This window comes from Delphinapterus leucas, chromosome 15 (assembly GCF_059928025.1).
Source record: "Delphinapterus leucas isolate spDelLeu-1000000601 "Yukka" chromosome 15, BTC_Dleu_Yukka2, whole genome shotgun sequence".
Taxonomy (NCBI): domain Eukaryota; kingdom Metazoa; phylum Chordata; class Mammalia; order Artiodactyla; family Monodontidae; genus Delphinapterus; species Delphinapterus leucas.
In genome coordinates, this window is record NC_143143.1 from 58,123,193 (window position 1) to 58,144,660 (window position 21,468).

Here is a 21,468-nt window from a genome sequence, read left to right on the forward strand (position 1 = left end):
GGTACCTGGCATCATTTTTTTTATTAGTTTTTTAATCATCATCTGGAAAGAAAAAATTCTAAAATAATGTCATTAAAAACAGCTGTGGTAAAACACAGTCAATACTATGTATCATAAAGCAGGTATAAGATATTTTATTAATACATTCACAGAGGTATAATATAGTACTGTTTTCCATCTATAATACTAGAGGATACAATTTAAAAGGCGTTATTTGAGACTTGATTCTACTTTTCCATCAGAGGGCCCAAAGGATGGTTAATGACCCAGCTCTGGCTACTATTAATAAAAGAAAACTACATATCTCAAGTTAAGGAATTTAGCACTTTTCTATGTGTGGGGAGATGCCAGAGTCTGGGCTCACTGAAGTCATTCCTTTGATATGACTTCAGCTATCTGGGGCCAGTATCCTGTGTTTTCTCATCCTGAGTTTCCTCAGGCTGCACCTTCGGTGGTGGCTACAGTCTGATGGCTGCTAGATGGTTGGCATTCCTTGTTTACATCCTGAACTCCCTCAGGGCTCACCGTTGAGGGTGGCTGCAATCACTGATGACTGCGACATTCTTTGTTTTCTGATATGGTGGCAATATTTTATTTCTCACTGTCCACCCCCCCCCCTTTAACAATCTCTTCCTCTGGCTTTCAGGGTGACGGCTCCTCATTTTTTTTATTCTCTCTGACCTCTGTCTCCTTCACTGCTTCTTCCTTCCCTTCCTGTGCATCCCAGGAGTGTTCCTCATGTTCCAGGCATGTCGCTAGGGACATTGCAATGAGCAAGACCACATAGTCCCTGCTTCCTCCAGTCTATATTTGAGTCTTCCATCTTCTTCCTATTGCCTAAATGCTGGTGCTCCTTGAGGCCCAGTCTGCAGCACTCTACTTTTCCTCTCTCTGCAAGACTCTCCCACATGCAAACGTTTCTCTAGGGTATATGACTGGATGTGGGAGTACTGGGTCATAGGGCACATGTGTCTTCCACTCTGTAAGATATTATCAAATTGCTCTCCAAAGTCTTATACCAATGTGCATTCCCTCGAGCCGAGAGTAAGATTATCTGCTACTTTACATCCTTTTTTTGTGGATGCTGTTGGTGCCTCACACAGATCCCCTTTACTGATGGATACACCCTAGCCCAGCTTCTGTGTGTGTTGGCTGCTAATGGCTCCCAGATGTCCCTTTGCTGGAGAATTGCCCTTGGCAATGGGAGTCTCACATCTTGTAAGCCCTGCATGATTCCAGGCCCAGTGGGCCTCTATTCATCTTTGTTTTTTGAATTGGGTCAAAGACAGAAAGAAAAGATGGAAGCAAGAGAAGGAAGTCACTGTCACTGTCTCCTCCAGCCTTGGTCCTCTCAAACTCCAGGATAAAGGAAGACATGGGAAGAGGAAGGGGAAGAAAATAGGAAAGGACTCCAAGGGGGAGGAGAGTGAGGAACGTCTGCTTAAAGCTGCTCCCCAGGCCAGATGGGTTGGAGGGTGGAAGCTGGGCAATACTCCACTTGCAGGTACCAAGGATACTGAAAACTCCATATCATCTCCTTCCAAGAAAAGCCTTTTCTGCCTCTGTCATCCACTCCTCCACTCCCTCATACATACACTTGTCTTTCTCTTTCTTTTGTAGCTAATTCCCTGAGTCCATTCACTCACAGTTTCACTCACAGTCCATTTGCTCACAGTTTCTGTCTCCAGTGCAGAGAACATTGCTTAGTGCCTAGCAGCCGCTCAATATTTGTTACATGAATTCGTGAATGAATCTCATGTGATATGCACAGAAGATTTTTAATAGGGAACAAATTTTTTATAGCAGTTGCAAATGTATAATTCTTCCTCAACCTGTTACTAAACCCTACACTTACTCATCACACACAGACACTTCCAAATATGAAACCACAGCCCTATTTCCCATAACAAACCTAGTTTCTCTTTCTTTTTCCCCTCCCTGGTCTCAGAGCCCTGCCTTTTCCTCTCTCTCTGCAACTATGGACACATGGGGTAGGCTCCACCCACCATCTGATCTGCCTGGAGCCACAGACCACACGCCCTTCCTCTATTTTTACCTCTTGTGCACCTTCTTGGTGGCCTTTAAAACTTCTTTCTGTACAAGGGCTGTTCATGTCCCAGGCCTGAGCCCCGCCTCTGCCAAAACCTCCCCTGGCTATGCAGGTCCTGGTGGACCTGAGCATGCCCGCCACCAAAGCCTTCACAGGCCGCCCCTGACAGGGCCTCCTCTGACCACGTGGGTCCAGGTGGGAGGGGAACCACCCCCCCTCCAATGCCTCCTCCAGCTTCACTAGCCCCTGCGGGGCATACCCATGGAGGCCTGTGCTCTGGGCCAGCTTCAGGAGCAGACACTGGTGAAAGTAACACACACAGAGTGGGGGCTGGCGCAGCAGGTCCAGAGACCTACCTAGTGTCCCTAGAGGGGCTCCTGGGGAGGCAGGGATGCATGTAGCTCACCATGGGGGCAAGGACACAGATAGCAGAGGCACCAGGGAATTTTTTTTTTAATATTCAATTTTTATTAAAAATTTTTTTTGTACTGTTGTGTTTTGTTTTGTTGTTTCATTTTTATTTTTCTAATATACTTTTTATTTTTCTAATTTTTATTTTTTATTCTTTGTTATTATCTGCTCTTTTTTGTTTGTTGTCTGTTTTTTGGTTTTGTTTTTGTTTGTTTTGTTTTCTGTTGGTTTGTTCTTTTGCTATTTTCATATTGTTTTGTTTTCTTGTGTTCTTTATTTTGTTTCACCTTGGTTTTATCTTCTTTTTTATTTCTTTTGTATTTGTTTTTGTCATTTTTGTGTGTTTGCCTTTTGTTCTTTTAGTTTTTCTTTTACTTTGTTTTTTGATTTTGTTTTATTTTTGTTTTCTGTTTAGGTTAGTTTTGTTTTTATTTTTGGTTTTGGTTTCTGGGCTATCTTGTTTGTTTGGGTGTCTCCTGTTTTTTTTGCTTTCCTTGTGGTTTTGTTGTTGTCATTGTTGTCATTTGCTTGTTGGTTTGTTTTTTGTTTGCCTGGATTTGTTTTTATTATTTGTCTTGGGCTTTGTCTTTTATTTTTTTGTTTTTGCCATGCTGCACAGCTTGTGGGGCCTTGGTCTCCAGGCCAGGGGTCAGGCCTGAGCCCCTGTGGTTAGAGAGCCGAGTCCAAGCTTCTGGACTAACAGAGAACTTCAGGCCCCAGGGAATAATAATCAGTGTGAACTCTCCTGGAGGTCCTCATCTAGGCACAAAGACCTGGCTCCACCCAACTGCCAGCAAACTCCAGTGCTGGATGCCTCATACCAAACAACCAGCAAGACAGGACCAAAGCCCCACACATTAACAAAAAATGGGAGGACAAAAAATTATGTTACAGAAGAAGGAGCAAGGTAAAAACCTACCAAACCAAATAAATGAAGAGGAAATAGGCAATATATCAGAAAAGAATTCAGAATAATTATAGTAAAGATGATCCAAAATCTCAGAAATAGAATGGAGGCATGGATGGAGAAAATACAAGAAATGTTTAAAAAGGACTCTAGAACTAAAGAATAAACAAACAGTGATGAACAACACAGTAACTGAAAGGAAAACTACACTGGAAGGAATCAATAGTAGAACAACTGAGGCAGAAGAACGAATAAGCTGGAAGACAGAATTGTGGAAATAACTGTCAAGGAGCAGAATAAAGAAAAAAGAATGAAAAGAAATGAGGACAGTCTCAGAGACGTCTGGGACAATATTAAATACACCAACATTTGAATTATAGGGGTCCCAGAAGAAGAAGAGAAAGAGAAAGGGTCTGAGAAAGTATTTGAAGAGATTATAGTCAAAAGCTTCCCTAACATGGAAAAGGAAATAACCACCCAAGTCCAGGAAGAACAGAGAGTGCCATACAGGATAAACCCAAGGAGAAACATGACAAGACACATATTAATCAAACTAACAAAACTTAAATTCAAAGAAAAAATATTAAAAGCAACAAGGGAAAAGCAATAAATAACATACAAGGGAATCCCCATAAGGTTATCAGCTGATTTTTCAGCAGAAACTCGGCAGGCCAGAAGGGAGTGGCAGGATATATTTAAAGTGATGAAAGGGGAAAACCTACAACCAAGATTACTCTACCCAGCAAGGATCTCATTCAGATTCAACAAGGTAATAAAAAGCTTTACAGACAAGCAAAAGCTAAGAGAATTCAGCACCACCATTCCAGCTTTACAACAAATGCTAAAGGAACTTCTCTAGGTGGGAAACACAGAAGAAGCAAAAGACCCACAAAAACAAACCAAAAACAATTAAGAAAATGGTAATAGGAACATACATATCGATAATTACCTTAAATGTTGATGGACTGGATGTTCCAACCAAGAGACACAGACCGGCTCAATGGATACAAAAGCAAGACCCATATACATGCTGTCTACAAGAGACCCACTTCAGACCTAGGGACACATACAGTCTGAAAGTGAGGGGATGAAAAAAGTTATTCTATACAAATGGAAATCCAAAGAAAGCTGGAGTAGCAATACTCGTATCAGACAAAATAGACTTTAAAATAAAGACTGTTACAAGAGACAAGGAAGGACACTGCATAATGATCAAGGGATCAATCCAAGAAGAAGATATAGCAAGAATAAATATTTATACACCCAAAATAGGAGCACCTCAAAACATAAGGCAAATGCTAACAGCCATAAAAGGGGAAATCGACAGTAACACAATAATAGTGGGAGCCTTTAACACTCCACTTACACCAATGGACAGATCATCCACACAGAAAATTAATAAGGAAATCACAAGCTTTAAATGATACAATAGACCAGATAATCTTAATAGATATTTATAAGACATTCCATCCGAAAGCAGCAGAATACACTTTCTTCTCAAGTGCACATGGAACATTCTTCAGGATAGATCAAATCGTGGGTCACAAATAAATCCTTGGTAAATTTAACAAAACTGAAAACGTATCAAGCATCTTTTCCGACCACAACGCTATTATATTAGAAATCAATTACTGTAATCCCCCCCAAAAAAATCACACAAACACATGGAGGCTAAACAATATGCTACTAAATAATGAAGAGATCACTGAGGAAATCAAAAAATACATAGAAACAAATGACAACAAAAACACAACAACCTAAAACCTATGGGATGCAGCAAAAGCAGTTCTAAGAGGGAAGTTTACAGTAATATAATCCTACCTCAAGAAGCAACAAAAATCACAAATAAACAACCTAACTTTATAGCTAAAGTAACTAGAGAAAGAAGAACAAACAAAACCCAAAGTTAGTAGAAGGAAAGAAATTATAAAAATCAGAGCAGAAATAAAGGAAATAGAGATGAAGAAAACAATAGCAAAGATCAATGAAACTAAAAGCTGGTTCTTTGAGAAGATAAACAAAATTGATAAACCTTTAGCCAGACTCATCAAGAGAAAAAGGGAGAGGACTCAAATCAATAAAATTAGAAATGAAAAAGGAGAAATAACTGACACCACAGATATACAAAAGATCATAAGAGACTACTGCAAGCAACTATATGCCAATGAAATGGACAAATTCTTAGAAAAGTACAACCTTCCAAGACTGAACCAGGAAGAAATAGAAAATATAAACATACAAATCACAAGTAATGAAATTGAAACTGTGATTAAAAATCTTCCAACAAGCAAAAGTCCAGGACCAGATGGCTTCACAGGAGAATTCTATCAAACATGTAGAGAAGAGCTAACACCCATCTTTCTCAAACTCTTCCAAAAAATTACAGAGGAAGGAACATTCCCAATCTCATTCTATGAGGCCACCATCACCCTGATACCAAAACCAGACAAAGATATCACACAAAAAAGAAAATTACAGACCAATATCACTGATGAAAATAGATGCAAAAATTCTCAACAAAATACTAGCAAACAGACCCCAACAACACATTAAAAGGATCATACACCATGATCAAGTGGGATTTATCCCAGGGATGCAAGGATTCTTCAATATATGCAAATCAATCAATGTGATAAACCGTATTAACAAATTGAAGAATAAAAACTATATGGTCATCTCAATAGATGCAGAAAAAGCTTTTAACAAAATTCAGCACCCATTTATAATACAAAATCTCCAGAAAGTGGACATAGAGGGAACCTACCTCAACATAATAAAGGCTATATATGACAAACCCACAGCAAACATCATTCTCAATGGTGAAAAACTGAAAGCATTTTCTCTAAGATCAGGAACAAGATAAGGATGTCCATTCTCACCACTATTATTCAACATAGTTTTGGATGTCCTAGCCACAGCAATAAGAGAAGAAAAATAAATAAAAGGGAATCCAAATTGGAAAAGAAGAAGTAAAACTGTCACTGTTTGCAGATGACATGATACTATACATAGAAAATCCTAAAGATGCCATCAGAAGACTACTCGTGTTAATCAATGAATTTGGTAAATTTGCAGCAAACAAAATTAATGCAAAGAAGCAACGAAAGATCAGAAAGAGAAATTAAGGAAACAATCCCATTTACCATTGCAACAAAAGAATAAACTATCTAGGAATAAACCTACCAAAGGAGGCAAAAGACCTGTACTCAGAAAACAATAGTAAACTGATGAAAGAAATTGAAGATGACACAAACAGATAGAAATATATAATGCCTTCTTGGATTGGAAGAATCAGTATTGTTAAAATGACCATACTACCCAAAGCAATCTACAGACTCAATGCAATCCCTATCAAATAACCAGTGGCATTTTTTACAGAACTGGAACAAAAAGTTTGTTTGGAAACACAAAAGACCTCGAATAGCCAAAGCAATCCTGAGGAAGAAAAATGGAGCGTGAGAAATCAGGCTCCCTGACTTCAGACTATAGTACAAAGCTTCAGTAATCAAGACAGTATGGTACTGGCACAAAAACAGAAATATAGATCAATGGAACAGGATAGAAAGCCCAGAGATAGAAAATTCACACGCCTATGGTCTCCTAATCTACAACAAAGGAGGCAAGAATATACAATGAAGAGGAGACAGTCTCTTCAATAAGTGGTGCTGGGAAAACTGGACAGCTACATGAGAAAGAATGAAAATAGAACATTCCCTAACACCATACACAAAAATATACTCAAAATGGATTAAAGACCTAAATGTAAGACGGGACACTATAAAACTCTTAGAGCAAAATATAGGCAGAAGACTCTTTGACATAAATCACAGCAAATCTTTTATTTCTTTTTTTTTTAAATTTATTTTTGGCTGTGTTGGGTCTTCATTGCTGCGCACAGGCTTTCTCAAGTTGAGGCGAGCAGGGGCTACTCTTCATTGTGGTGCGCGGGCTTCTCACTGTGGTGGCTTCTCTTGTTGCAGAGCACAGGCTCTAGGCATGCAGGCTTTAGTAGTTGTGGCATGTGGGCTCAGTAGTCGTGGCTTGGGGGCTCTAGAGTGCAGGCTCAGTAGTTGTGGTGCACGGGCTCAGTAGTAGTGGTGCACGGGCTTAGCTGCTCCACGGCATGTGGGATCTTCCCGGACCAGGGCTTGAACCCGTATCCCCTGCAATGGCAGGCGGATTCTTAACAACTGCGCCACCAGGGAAGCCCAGCAAGTTCTTTTTTTTTTTTAAGATCTTTTTTGGTTCACCACCTAGAGTAATGAAAATAAAAACAAAAATAAACAAATGGGACCTAATTAAACTTAAAAGCTTTTACACAGCAAAGGAAACCATAACAAGACAAAAAGACAACCCTCAGAATGGGAGAAAATATTTGCAAATGAGCAAGTGACAAGGGATTAATCTCCAAAATATACAAACAGCTCATGCAGCTCAATATGAAAAAAAACAAACAACCCAATTTAAAATGGGCAGAAGACCTAAATAGACATTTCTCCAAAGAAGACATACAGATGGCCAAAGAGCACATGAAAAGATGCTCAACATCATTAGTTATTAGAGAAATGCAAATCAAAACTACAATGAGGTATTACCTCACACTGGTCAGAATGGCCATAATCAAAAACTCTACAAACAATAAATGCTAGAGAGGATGTAGAGAAGAGGGAACCCTTTTACAATGTTGGTGGGAATTTAAATTGATACAGCCACTATGGAGAACAGTATGGAGGTTCCTTTAAAAACTAAAAATAGAACTACCATATGACCCAGCAATCCCATTCCTGGGCATATATCTGGAGAAAATCATAATTCCATAAGATACATGCACCCCATTGTTCATTTCAGCACTATTTACAATAGCCAGGACATGGAAGCAACCCAAATGTCCATGAACAGAGGAATGGATGAAGAAGATGTGGTACATATATACAATGGAATATTACTCAGCCATAAAAGGAAATAAATTGTGCCATTTGCAGAGACGTGGATGGACCTAGAAACTATCTTACAGAGTGAAGTAAGTCAGAAAGAGAAAAACAAATATCATACATTAATGCTTAGATGTGGAATCCAGAAAAATTGTACAGATGAACCTATATGCAAAGCAGAAATAGAGACACAGATGTATGTAGAGAACAAACGTATGGAGACCAAGGCAGGAAAGGTGGGGTGGGATGAATTGGGAGATTGGGATTGACATATATACACTACTATGTATAAAACAGATAGCAAATGAGAATAGACTGTATAGTACAGGGAACACTTCAGTGCTCTTTGGTGAACTAAATGGGAAGGAAATCCGAAAAAGAAGGGATATATGTATAACATATAGCTGATTCACTTCACTGTACAGCAAAAACTAACACAACATAATAAGGCAACTATACCCGAATTAAAAAACAACAACGACAACAAAAAACTTCTCTCTGTAAAATCCACTGATTTCACCTCTCTGCAGCCTTACCTCAGACAGGGCCAGTTCCTCAGAAGTAGACCCACCCTACCTATTTCCTTCTTACAGTTCCTCTTGTTCCTTCCAGACCCTATCACTATTTCACTAGGCTCACTTCCTCCACCTCACTCCCCTAAGGCACACACACACACACACACACACACACACACACACACACACTCTCTCTCTCTCTCTCTCTCTCTCCTCTCTCTCTCTGTGTATATATAATATATATACATATTATTTATTTATTTATATACTGATAATTTGTTGATAATATACATTACATATAAATTGTATAAATATATATTATATGTATATACATATAAAACAACAGAAATATGTCTTCCTCTATGTATCTCTCCATTTTATATCATAACCCTTTTTGCCGACTTCCCCTACCTCACAGTGCTTTCTCTGCACTGTGCATTCTCTCACACACTCTTTATTCTGGACCCTTAACCATATATGCTGTGATAGGCAGAATAATGGCCCCCCAAGAAATCTACGTCCTAATCTGAACCTGGGAATATGTTACCTTATATGGCATAAAGGTCTTTGTGATGTAATTAAATTAAGGAACTTGAGATAAGGAGATTATTCTGGATTATCCAGGTGAGTCCAATGTAATCACAAGCGTCCTTGCAAAGGAAGGAGGGAGGCAGGAGAGTCAGAGAAGGAGATGTAATGGTGGAAACAGAGGAGAGAAAGAGAAAGAAATATTAAGGTATTACACTGCTGACTTTGAAGATGGAGAAAGGGGCCACAAATCAAGGAATACAGGAAGCCTCAAGAGGTTGAAAAAGGCAAGGAAATAGATCCTCTCCTAGTCAGTGGCTCTGAAATGATCACAGAGCTGCCAATACCTTGATTTTAGTGCAGTGAAACACATTTTGAACTTCTGACCTCCAGAACTGCAAGATAACAAATTTGTACTGTTTTAAGCTACTTTGTTACAGCAGCAATGTGAAACTAATATAAGCATCAATTTGTACAACTCCAGTAATTGTATAGTACACCATCTGAGTGTACTATACAGTTCCTGGCAGCCCATGCATAATGTCTTTGCTAGTTGCAATCTCTCTGTGACTGAAGGATATCGGTGCCCTTCAGCCATTTGCCTTAGATGAGGTTCTTCCAGAAGCAGACTCTCAAACAAGGAATTAGGTTCAAGTAGTTTAATTGAGAGGTGATGCCAGGAAACATTAACAGGGGAGTGGGAAAATGAGATAGGGTAGGGAAGGCAGCCAATAAAGGTGCATTATCAATAAGCTACCAGTGGGCAATTAGGGCTCAATCCCACAAAGGAACTCTGGGAGCCAATGTAGAACATGCCGCAGTGTTACTCCTCCCCCCCAACCCCTGCCAGATGAGAAAGGGAACTGGGATGTCTATGCACCTACTCCTCTCAGTCATTGATTGAGGGCCACGTAGGAATGGTGGGAGGGTGTTCTGGTCTCTGGCCAGCACAAACAGAACTACCTTCATGCTTTGGAGAAAGCCCTCAGGCAAAGAGATGTGGATTCTAGCCACAGAGCAGACTGAAGTAGTGAGTCCCGAGCAGTGAGGTGAGTGTATGTCCAGTCAGCAGTGGAGTGAGTACAGGCCACTCAGAAAGGAGACACCCCCATATCCTTGGCTTCCATACCTCTCCTGAACTAGAGTGTAAAGAGCATGGGCTCTGGGTTCTAATCCAGGCATCTCTGTGGGACTCTGTATACTGTCTCTCAAAGTGGGGTTACCTGGTGTTTTATCATAATTAGATTGAGGTGAGAAGCAATAGTGTACCCTTCACGTCAGGGGGTATGTAATGTCAATATTGTTATTACTAGTGATCTTAATAACCTTGATCCCTTGGTTAAAGTGGTGTCAGCCAGAATTCTCCATTTATATATTTTTCCTTTATAATTAATAAATATGCTGAGAAGATACTTTCAGATTTTGTTTCTCATCAAATTTTCTTCCACTAACTTTAGCAACCACCAATGGATCTTGCCTGCAACTGTTATCACTGTAGGGTTGGCCTAGTGGTGATTTTCTATTTCCTTCATTTTTAGACCTAGTTTTAAATTCTTTCACACTTCAGTTTCCTCATTTGTAAATGGGGTTAATAATTTTCCTGCTAGAGACAAAGAGCAACATTACATAAGAATAAAAGGATCAAAAAAAAAAAAGAAAAGAGAAGAAAAAAAGACCCATCCACAAGGAAAGCACAAGGATCCTAAATGTGTACATGGGAAAGCGTCTCAAAATATATGAGGCAAAAGCTGATAGAGTTGAAAGGAGAAAAAGGCAAACCCACAATTATAAGTGGAGACTTCCACCCCATTCTCAGCAGATGATTAAACCATTAGAGAATGAATAAGGATGCAGAAAATCTCAACAACACCATCAACCAAAAGGATATAATTGGCATATAAAAAATACTGCAACCAGTAATAACAGCACATACATTCTTTTCAAGAATTCATAGAATATTCACCAAGATAAACCATATCCTGGGCCATAAAACAAACCTCAACTAATTTAAAATGATTGAAATCATACATACAATATATGACAAAAGGATAGACACATAGATCAATGGAACAGAATAGAAAACCCAGAAATACATCACACACAAATATGCCTAACTGATTTCTTACAAAGGTGCAAACACAATTCAACAGAAGGAGGATAGCCTTCTCTACAAATGGTTCTGGAACAATTGGACATCTAAAGGCAAAAAACAAGACAAAACAAAACCTTCAATCTAAATATCACATCTTATACAAAAATTAACTCAAAATGAGTCATGAGTCATGGACTTAAATGTAAAATAAAATTTTTAGGAAAAAACTTAGGAGAAAATCTCAGGATCTAAGACTAGGTAAAGAGTTCTTAAATTTGACATCAAAAGCACAATCCATAAAAGAAAAATTTTGATAAACTGGACTTCATCAAAATTAAAAACGTTTTGAAAGACACTTTAAGAGGATGAAAAGAAAAGCCACAGACTGGGAGAAAATACTTTCAAATCACATATCCAATAAAAGACTACTATCTAGAATATATAAAGAACTCTCAAAACTCAACAGTAAAAACAAAACAAAGAAAACCCCACAAAATCCAATTAGAAAATGAACAAAAAAGCTGACCAAACATTTCACCAAAGAAGATATACAGATGGCAAATAAGTAAATGAAAAAAATATTCAATATCATTAGCCATTAGGAAAATGCAAAGTAAAACTACAATGAGATATCACTACACACCTACCAGAATGGCTAAAATTAAAAGTTGTGACAACACCAAATGCTGACAAGAATACAGAGAATCTGAATCACTCATACATTACTGGTGGGAATGTAAAATGGTACAGCTACTCTGGAAAACAATTTGGCAACTTCCATATGACTCAGCAATTGCACGCTTGGACATTTATCCCAGAGAAATTATATTCACACAAAAAAACCTGTAAACAAATGTTCATCACTATTGTATTGTTTTGACTACTCATAATAGTCAAAACTGGAAACAATTTGAATGTCCTTCAATGTGCAAATGGTTAAATAAACTGTGGAACATCCATGCCATGGAATAGTACTCAGTAATAAAAGGGAACAAATTATTGATACACACAACTTGGATGAATCTCCAGGGAATATGCTGTGTAAATAAACCTCAAAGTTTACATATTGTATGATTTCATTACATAACATACTGGAAATGACAAAAGTACACATATGGAGAATCTGTTAGTAGTTGCTGAGAGTTAGGGATACCTTGGGGGGAGTGAGGTGGAAGGAATGTAGGTGTGGCTATAAAAGGACAGCATAAGGGAGCTTTGTGATCACATAGTTTTGTAATCTCAAGTATGGCAGTGATTATAAGAATCTACATCTGTGATAAATTGCATAAAACTAAATACATACATACACACACACACAAACGCTTATAAACAGAAAACTGAGTAATATTGGTATATCATATTAATGTCAATAGTTATGCAATATGTAACCATTGGGAGAAAACGGATGAAGGATACAAGGATTTTTCTGTATTATTACTTACAGATTCATGTGAACCTACAATTATCTCAAAATTAAAAGTCCACTAGAAAGAAACCTAGAGGAATACATGTGTAGACAATATAACATGTTAGAGAGAATGCATCTGACTTGAGAGCAAGCACTCACTCATACATACCTACACCAGAATAAATCCCCAAAATGGTAGTGAGGAGAATTACATGATGGTGAGTGTCTGAAAAAAGGGACTCTATATCTTGTTTTCTTTCCTCAGTGAAACCCAGATCAGTGTGGGAAATCCAAGCGCAGAGAGAACCCTGGGTAGAGCTCAGGGTGGCAGTAAGACCTCCCAATAGAGTTGGCTGTGTGCACATGGCAGGTTGAGCCAGCCCTGTGAGGGCTCCCAAGAGCCATCAAAGTATGGAAGTAATAGAATGAGTTGTGTACATTTTTTAATAGCCCAGAAAGTCTGGAGAACCCACCAAGTCCCCTTGGCCCATCACAGAACATTAGAATATCCTGTGGATCAATAGGGGCACAGGAGTTGGCTGAGAGACACCTAGGCCCCAGGGAACCATTCAGTCAACGATGAGGGTTAGGCCAGCAAGGGCTCGTGTGAACTGACCAGCAAAGACAAGGTTGAAAGAGCATATCTTGTATGATGCTGACGTGGACAGTGATGATACAGACCAAAAGCCACCTGCCAACACTTTGGATTTCTGAAAGCATCCTGGAAACTTGGGCAACAACCGACTGAGATTAAGGTGACACCAACACAAAATGAAGATTGCAGTAGAAATTGAGTTCGATTTAGGTTGTGGAAATTGAAAGATATTCTTGCACATCTGCATTTTTCTGCCGAGATGCACAACCATTACACCAATAATTTGCTAGAAGAAAACAGCTAAGCGTTCTAAGTAAATAATAAAAGCCAATTTTACCAACTGTCCAGAGAAAAGTCCCTAATGTTCACATCAGGGCATTGACTCTAATGGAGGAGAGGGTAGGTGGCTTGGGTGAGATTTAGCAGTGGGAACATAGCCCTATTTTGGGGGGGTGTCCATCAGTATAGTCTTACCTCTCAGAGGCCCTCTTCTACTCTCAAGGCAAAAGGTTCCCATCCTTAGAATTCTTCCAATGGGACCCTAGGTTCATTGTCCTGTCTTCTCAGGTTCCCACTTCAGAATCCCCCAAGGCTCCTTCTCTGAAATTGTTTTGTGGTACATGAGAGCTTCACTCTTTCATTGGAGGTGGCAGGGTGTAGTTGATGCTGTCGGCACCCCACACATCCCCTTGGCACTCACCTCTACACACCAAATGCTGCTTACTATGAGCACCTATAACTGCCTATATTCTGCCTTAGGGCTTTTTTTTTTTTCTCTCCGCAGGAACATGTTTGGTCTATGTACCAGGCAAGCCACAAGTGCTGGAGAATTAAGGCTTCTAGCAACCCTCAATCAATGATGAACAGGGAGTTGGTGGATAAATATCCCAACTTCTTCACCTCTTGGGCCAGACATCTCTGCAGTGTGTGTTCTGCACTGGATTCCAAAGTCCCAAGAGGTTAGAATTTGTTGCCCACAGTGATATCTCACTTGAAAAAACACACCCTGTATTGGCTTCCTCCCCTTCCCTATATCACTTCTTCATTCACCTAACTGGTACTTTCTGGGATCACTTCCCACACTTCTTGCATTTGAATTCTTGTCTCAGAGTCTGCTTTGGGGAAGAACTAAAAACAATATCAGTGGTAAGTGCTGGTCAGTATGTCAAACGAAATGCGTTGTGTTAAATAAAGGAAGCCAGACTCAAAAGGCTTCATACTGTATGATTCCATTTATACGACATTCTAGAAAAGGTAGAACTGTAAGGATAGATAATAGATCAGTGGTTTCAAGGGATTGAAAGGAGGGGGTTGACTACAGAAGGGTAGCATGAGAACATTTTTTAGTGTGATGGAACTATTCTGCAGCATAATTGTGGAGGTGGTTCCATGACTATGCATTTTTCAAAACCCATAGAACTGTATACTATGAAGAATAAATTTCACAGAGGCACAGATAGCCTTAAAGACACATGGAATTCACATAGTCTATCCTTGACGCTTACAGAGGAGAATCCTGAGGTCCAGGGAGGGAAGGAGACCCTCCCACAGCGACTTCAAGACAAAGCCAGGACTGAATGCCAAGCCTCAACAGTATTAGTATAGTTCTCTTTCCAACAATAAGTGGGGTCTCTGTCATTTAGCCAATTTACCTCAAAGGTCTGTGCCTCTAAGGAAAACTCATTATAAAGATTGCACAATGGCAGTGTCATCTTGGTGATGACAGTCCTTAACATATCTGTGTCTTAGTCTCTCTCCTCCAATCCTCTTTGTTCACCCAATATCAACCTCATGGGGATTCCCAAACCTCCCCACTGTGTTGGATCCCTTGCTTCCTGTGTCCTCTTCGGTTTACTACCTTGGTTTGGTAGAACACATCCTTCAGTTATTTACTAGAAAAGGAAGCATGAGACTGTGCCTATCTGAAATTGTGTTATTCTACTTGCTTCTTGATTGATATAGTTTGCCTGGGTATAAAATTCTACATTGGAAACCATTTTCTTTTAGAATCTTGAAGCTATTACTCTAGTATTCTACCTTCCAGTGGTGTTGGAACAGTTCCAGTGAAGAGTGGTCTGAAGCCATTCTATTCTTGAGACTTTGTATATGACTCTTTTTTTCTCTATTCAGGATTGTGGAATCTGCTCTTTGTCCCCAGGATTCTGAAATTTCACAAGCATCTGCCTTGGTAGGACTATTTTTTCCTACTGAACTAGGTATATGGTAGGCCCTTTCAAACTGGAAATTTGTGTTCTTTTCAGTTTGAGAAATTTTTCTTGAATTACTTCATTAATAATTTCCTCCCCTCTCCTTCTGGAATGCCTGTTATTCAGATGTTAAACCTTCTATACTCTTCCTCCTACATTCCTCTTTTCTTTCCTATTTTTCATTGTTTTGCATTTTGGTTTTATTTTTCTGGGAGACAACCCAGACTTTACTTCCCAAACAATCTATTGAGTTTTTCATTTCTGCTATCATTTTTCTGTTTGTTTTAAAAGCATATTTTCGTTTCCTGTCTTTTAAAATATTACCTTATTCTTGTTTCATGGCTGTAATATCCTTTGTTACTCTTGAAAGTAAGTCTTGGTTTCTTCCAAGTTGCTTTTTCCTGTTTATTTTGATAGTTTGTTTGTTTTGATTTGTTTTATTATTTGTTCCCTATTTTCCATGTTAGCTATTTCCTCAGATATATGGTATTCTGCAGTGGATGTTATTAGTGTCCTGCCCATACCTACAGCGGCTGTGAATGTTGGTTGTTAATGGATCAGAGCAGTCCCCTTCTCTAGAGAATTGTCCTCAGTCAGAAGCTGCCTTTCCTGGGAGGTTATGGTCTCTTTTCTGGCAGCCTGCAGTCAGTGACCGATTCATATGTGGGTACGAAACAGCCCTCTTGCTTCAAGGTGAGATCAACTCTGTGGTGCAATTCACATTTCAGGGCTCTCTGTGGGATCTGACTGAGGCTAGACTCCAGCTGAGATCACATCCTTGCTCAGCTCCTTCCCCTGCTGCTTCTGAGGGAGAAGAGGTGGGAAATGAGAGGAGGAGGAGGCTTCTCCAGAGAGCCCATCCTCAATAAATCATGTGCACCTGAATTCTCATCTCAGCCTCTGTTTCTAAGGAACCTAAGATATGAAATTTGGTCATCTGCTCTTAAGAGTAAAGGCCTGAAAAGCTTATTGGGAGCCCTCAGTGCAGGAGTCAGGCTTGTCAACTCAGAATTCACTGCTGGGAGACATAGGTGGTCATTTATTGGAAACACGAAAGCCAGTATCCTTAGTTCTTTCTTTTTTGACTAGTCAGAGTTCCAAAGAAGAGGGGTGGAGAATAGCTGCTAGTGATTTGGAAGTAAGTAGAAAAGAAAGCTGAGGATCTCAGCCTGCAGTGAGTAAATGTTCACTTTATGCCACTGTTCTACACATGAAACCTTTGTCCTCAGCTGTGCTTGATGCCTCCAGTCCAGAGACCCTCTGTTTTACCCTCTCCAGAGACTAAATCTCCAGCCCTCCTCCTGGTGGGAGAGGAGCCCTGAGCATGGAGGGTGAGAGAAGAACCAGGATTTTAAATGCTTCTTAGTCACCTTTCACCTAGTTCTCCTGATTTTTGGCTTATGCAGTTCCAGAGGTATCTAAAACTGCCAATTCCTTTTTTTTTTTTTTTTAAGGATTTTGCCATGAAAGCAGGCCTGTTCTTAGCTTTCGCTGGGTGTCAGTTTTCTTGGGACTGCTAAGTCAATTAGCACTCATTCATCTGTTGTCCATCTTCCAAAATTCTTTTATGCTCCTGTATCTTCTGTTCTCTCTGTCCTCGTGAGTTTCTATCTTTTTAAAAAGCAATCCTTTTACATTAGTTGTAGTGGGTTTCAGGAGGGAGCAAAATTAGATGTGTGGGTTCAATTCAGCATCTTAACCTGGAAAAAAGAAAAAACAATCCTGGTGACATTAGGAAGTTATTACCTCCTAACATTCCTCTCCTTGTGAGCTCCTGTGGGTGACAGACAGGTGAGTGAGAGCTCCAGGTAAGGGAGCCAGGGGCCTGCAAAAGAAGCTGTATCTCCGCATGGAGGATACTCCCCTCTACAGAGTTCAAGCTTCTTCTCCCAGTCATAGCCTTAGTCTGCCTCTGAGGGCATGAAGGGCTGAGCCCCAATTATGATCATGTAGGTCGGAAGGGAAGAAAGTCAAGATAAACCAGGGAAGCTTGCCTAGAGGAGGTGTTGCAGTAGTGGGAGAAGCAAAATATACTGTCATCTTTCTAATGCCAGAGCTCATCCCTTCTAGCTCTGCTTCTATGACTCTGTGATGACAGAAGTCATTCTAGAAAGCCTGCCTGCTTTTTTGCCTTCTCCCTCTTTCCAGTCCCTTGCTTTGGGATGATGTGAGGGTGGTTGAGAGTTATTTGGGTGGACTGGATACATTGGAAATGGAGGAAGCACACCACTATAGTTCCTTTTTCCTAGAATGGGTTGTAGGCAGGTATCTTCCCGCTTCACTTCCTCTTTCAAGCTCAGACCTAAGAACACAGCAAAGAGAAAAGGTAGTGACACAGTTGAGTGGGAGAACTCAGGAGGGGCAGAAATTGTGGTGATGGTGCTGTTCTAATGGTGGTGGTCATGATAGAGGCAGGAGATGAGCTAAGCAGCTCACCTTGCTGTGCAGACATAACTTGATTTCCTTATGGTGATCTATAAGCGGTGGGGGGGGGATGGAAGTCAGTGGGTAATTTACTCCAGCTTCCTCATCATTTAGGAGGACAGTGTTGAGGCTGTTCCACAAAGTTTCTCAGTGGGTTCCCAGCAGGATGGAGCCCCAGTTGTTCATGGCAGTAATTGTTATTGACTTCTCCCCCTTCCATAGCTTGCTTTCCCCATTTCTTCACTTCTATTTCCTAGGATCACCTCCCAAGTCAATTACCTGCATCCCAGCCCTATCGCAGGGTCTGCTCTTGGGAGAATCCATACTGACAGGCATCCTTCAACACAACAGCAAGTCTGGGCAGGGCACATCACCCCGGGGAAATAGTGCCTCCATTTTCTCTGTCTGTGGCTGACCTCAGCTAGGAAGCTCCCAAAGGAGATCCTGAGCACATTTATATTTTTATTTGGTTTCATCGAGATATAATGGACATACCACACTATATAAGTTTAAGGTGTACAGCATGATTGACTTATATACATCATGAAATGATTACCACAGTAAGTTTAGTGAACATCCATCTAATACAGATACAAAATTAAAGAAATTAAAAAATTTTCTTCATTGTGATGTAACTCTTAGGATGTACTTAACAACTTTCACTAATAACACACAACAGAGTTAATTATATTTATCATGTTATACATTACATTCTTAGTACTTCTCTATCTTATAACTGGAAGTTTGTGCTTTTTGGCTCCCTTCATCCAATTCACCCTCCCTCCAACCCCACCTCTAGTAACCACAAATCTGATCTCTTTTTCTATAAGTTTGTTTGTTTGCTTGCTTGTTTTTGAAGTATAATTGATCTATAATGTTAGTTCCTATTATAGAAAATAGTCATTCGATATTTATATACATTTCAAAATGATCACCACAATAAGTCTAGTCACGATAAGTCACTATACAAAAATATTACATAGTTATTGACTATATTCCCCACACTGTACATTTCATACTGTGACTCAGTTATTTTGCAACTGGAAGTTTGTACCTCTTAATCTCCCTTACCTTCTTTCCTTCCCTCACCCACCTCCCCTCTGGAAAACAGCTGCTTGTTCTCTGTATCTATAACTCTGTTTCTGTTGTTTTACGTTTGTTCATTTGTTTTGTTTTTTAACAAATGATACAGTAATTCTTTCTCTAACTTATTTCACATAGCATAATACTCTCTAGGTCCAACCACATTGTCACAATGGCTAGATTTCATTCTTTTTTATGGCTGAGTAATATTCATATTACATATACAACCACATCTTTTTATACATTCATCTATCTATGGACACTTAGGTTGCTTCCATATCTTGACTATTGTAAATAATGCTTCAATGATCATAGGGGTGCATATATTTTTTCTAATTAGTGTTTTTATTTTCTTCAGATAAATACCCAGGAGCGAAATTGCTAGATCATATGGCAGATCTATTTTTAATATTTTGAGGAAACTCCGTACTGTTTTCCATAGCAGCTACACCAATTTACATTCCTACCAACAGTGTACAAGTGTTCCCTTCTCTCCACATCCTTGCCAACACTTATTATTTGTTGTCTTTTTGGTAATAGCCATTCTGACAGGTATGAGGTGATATCTCATTGTGGTTTTGATTTGCATTTACCCAGTGGTTACTGATGTTTATCATCTTTTCATGTGCTTGTTGGCTATTTGTATGTATTCTTTGGGAAAATATTTCAGGTCTTCTCCCTATTTTTTAACTGGCTGTTCATTTTTTTGATGGTGAGTTGTATGAGTTCTTCACATATTTTGGACATTAACCCCTTATCAGATATATGATTTGCAAATACCTACTCCAATTCAGTAGGCAGCCTTTTCATTTTGTTGATAGTTTCCTTTGCTGTGCAGTAGCTTTTTAGTTTGATGTACTCTCATTTGCTGATTTTTGCTTTTGTTTCCCTTGCCTGAGGAGACATATCCTTAAAAATATTACTAAACCAATGTCAAATAGCTTACTGCCTATGTTTTCGTCTAGAAGTTTTATGGTTTCAGGTCTGACATTTAACTCTTTAATCAATTTTGAATTTATTCTTGTGCATTGTGTGACAGAGTATTCCAGTTTGATTTTCATGTTGCTGTCCGATTTTCACAATTTTTACATCATTGATTGAAGAGGCTTTCTTTTCCCCAATGTGTATTCTTGCCTCCTTCGTTGTAGAATAATCGCCCATATAACTGTGGGTTCACTTCTGGGCTCTCTATTCTGTTCCATTGACCTGCATGTCTGTTTTTTGTGCCAAAGTAACCATACTGCTACTTCGTTTTTGTTGAAGTACAGTTGATTTACAATGTTTCAGGTGTACAGCAAAATGATTCAGTTATATTATTTTCAGATTCTTTTCCATAACAGGTTATTACAAGATACTGGATATAGTTATCTGTGCTATACAGTAGGTCCTTGTTGTTTATTTTATATATAGTAGTCTGTATCTGTTGATTCCAAATTCCAAATTTATCCCTCCCCAGCCTTTCCCCTTTGGTAACCATAAGTTTGATTTCTATGTCTGTGAGTCTATTTCTGTTTGTAAAAAAGTTCATTTGTGTCATTTTTTTTAGATTCCATTTCACTTAATATGATAATCTCTGGCTCCATTGATGTTGCTTCAAATGACATTATTTCATTCTTTTTATGGTAATATTCCATTTTATATATATATATATATATATATATATATATATACCACATCTTCTTTATCTATTCATTTGTCAATGGACTTTTAGGTTGCTTCCATGTCTTAGAGATTGTAAATAGTGCTGCTATGAACGTTGGTGTGCATGTATCTTTTTTTTTTTTTTTTTTGCGGTACGTGGGCCTCTCACCGCTGTGGCCTCTCCCGTTGCGGAGCACAGGCTCTGGACGCACAGGCTCAGCGGCCATGGCTCACGGGCCCAGCCGCTCCGCGGCATGCAGGATCTTCCCAGACCGGGGCATGATCCCGTGTCCCCTGCATCGGCAGGCAGACTCTCTGCATGTATCTTTTTGAATTAGGTTTTCGTCTTTTCTGGATATATGCCCAGGAGTGGGATTGATGGATCATATGGGTACTACTTTATTTTTCGTTTTTTAAGAAACTTCCATACTGTTCTCCCTAGTGGATGCACCAATGTACATTCCCACCAGCAGTGTAGGAGAGTTCCCTTTTCTCCACACTCTCTCCCCCATTTATTATTTGTCGCTTTTAATGATGGCCATTCTGACTGGTGTGAGGTAATACCTCATTGTAGTTTTGATTTGCATTTCTCTAACAATTAGCGATGTTGAGCATCTTTTCATGTGCCTCTTGACCATCTGTATGATTTCTTTGGAGAAATGTCTATTGGGTTTGC

The 21,468-nt window shown here is 39.4% G+C and overlaps 1 long non-coding RNA gene across 3 annotated transcripts in view; it reads right to left on the reverse strand.

The window, feature by feature from the left end:
- Window positions 1-9,565: 9,565 nt before the first annotated feature.
- The window catches only part of LOC149747464 (uncharacterized), a 30,601-nt gene continuing 18,698 nt past the window's right edge, over window positions 9,566-21,468 (reverse strand). For all 3 annotated transcript variants that reach the window (XR_016387878.1, XR_016387877.1, XR_016387876.1), the window contains one exon: window positions 9,566-17,344. This is a non-coding gene — a long non-coding RNA (uncharacterized LOC149747464). The remainder of the gene's footprint in view (window positions 17,345-21,468) is intronic.